The sequence below is a fragment of the Olea europaea genome, unplaced genomic scaffold (genome assembly GCF_002742605.1).
Source record: "Olea europaea var. sylvestris unplaced genomic scaffold, O_europaea_v1 scaffold1878, whole genome shotgun sequence".
Lineage (NCBI taxonomy): Eukaryota > Viridiplantae > Streptophyta > Magnoliopsida > Lamiales > Oleaceae > Olea > Olea europaea.
Genome location: NW_019236577.1, coordinates 25,089 through 27,216, shown reverse-complemented (window position 1 = coordinate 27,216; position 2,128 = coordinate 25,089).

Here is a 2,128-nt window from a genome sequence, read left to right as displayed (position 1 = left end):
GATGAAGTGCAGCTATTCTATTATTTCATTGAGTCTGAAAATTGTCCTGAAAATGACCCTCTTTTGCTTTGGATCACTGGTGGACCTGGTTGCTGTTATATATTTATGGTATAAATATAAAATATGAAAGAAATAATTAAATTAGATAAAGTGCCAAAGTGGTGGAAAATGTGACATTTGTGTGGGACGTCAGGGGTTCGAATCACTCCCCACGTAAATATTAAAATGTCTTGATTTGGGCCTTGGGCTTCCTTGACTAAAACAAATATTTTTTTCTTCATTATTTAATGGGTAAAACTAGCCAGTATTTTATGACTGTTTGTTTTTGTAACAACCCACTAACTGCCATTAAAACACCCACTACTCAGTCATTAAAATTCTGCATTAACATGGTGAAGACTGTTACTACCATCTTGCCTATATAAACTCATATCTTGCTTTAGGAAAAGACACACAAAAAGAAAATAGAATCAATCACTCTTTTCATATTGTGAATTTCTTATATTCGGGTTTTTATACCTATTCTGGAGTACAATTGAGAGTTCTAGAAAAACCATTCGTGATTGCTGCATAAGTGGTTTACGATCGTTGTATCCTGGGAGTGATTGTCCACGGAGGTCACAGCAATTATTGACGGGCAATTTCACTTTAGGACATCGTGCTGTCACGAGACTCGATCGATAAGTTTTATATTTCTACATTATATTGTTCTGATCACTGCTGCAACTAATTATTTTTCCAATAATCTAAAGTGAAATTATCTTTATAATTAGTTGCCATGTCTGTCGTAGATATATCTGTTCCTAAGTATTCTGAAAAGCCTGAGTTGTTTGATGGAAAGAATTTTAAGAGATGGCAAATGAAATTGCGATTTTATTTGACAACACTTAAAGTCGTTGATGCTATTGAATTAGATAAACCTGGTTTTACAATTGCTGATCATCCTACTGATAAGGAAACCGATGATTTAGCTAATTGGGAACATAAGGATTATATGTGCAGAAATTATATTCTAAATTGTTTGACTTTAGATTTGTATGATGTTTACTACTCGTGTAAATCTGCAAAAGAGTTATGGAATTCATTAGAAAAAAAATATGCTACAGAAGATGCTGGAACCAAGAAATTTGTTGTGGGAAAGTTTTTAGATTTTAAAATGAATGATGTCAGAACTGTGGTTAGTCAGGTTGAAGAATTGCAGATTATAATTCACGAAATTATTGCTGAAGGATATAAAATCTGTGAGGGCTTTCAAGTGTCAGCTATAATTGAAAAATTGCCACCTTCTTGGAAAGAGTATAAAAATAGTTTGAAACATAAGAGAAAAGAAATGTCCTTAGAGGATCTGATTATCAGGATTAGAATCGAGGAGGACAATAGAATGGCAGAACGTAAGGAAAGGCCAGACTTTGATTCCAAGGCTAATCTTATTGAAGGAAATTTTGGGACTAAGAAACCAATTGGAAATTTTACAAGGGGTCAGAATTTTAAAGGCAGAAATAAGGGAAAACAATTTGTAGGAAAGAACAATCGGTCTAAGCCCCAATTTAAAAATAAAAGTGTTGGTGACTGTTTTGTTTGTGGTAAACCAGGTCACTTTGCAAAGGATTGCAGAAATAGGAAAGGAAAAGCTGTGAAGCATCAGGGACATGTGGTAGAGGATGGGAATTTCTCTGCTATGGTGACAGAAGTGAATCTAGTAAGCAACATGACAGACTGGTGGGTAGATTCTGGAGCTACCAAGCATATTTGCTGCACGAGAGGTGCATTTTCTTCATTCACTCCCGCTAGTGATGGAGAATGTCTGTTCATGGGCAATGCTTCCTCCTCCAAAATAGAGGGGAAAGGAACTGTAACGCTTAGATTTACTTCTGGAAATATCCTTAATTTGAAGGATGTCCTTTATGTACCTGATATTAGGAAAAATCTAGTATCTGGATCTATCTTAGTAAAAAAGGGTTTTAAGATTGTATTTGAAGTGGTCAAGTTGTACTGTCTAAGGGTGGTTCCTTTGTTGGGAAAGGGTATGCAGATGAGAGTCTGTTTAAACTCAATGTCTCTGTGATTAACAATAAAACATCTAGCTCTTCCGTTTACTTGTTGGATTCTTATGATTTGTGGCATGCTA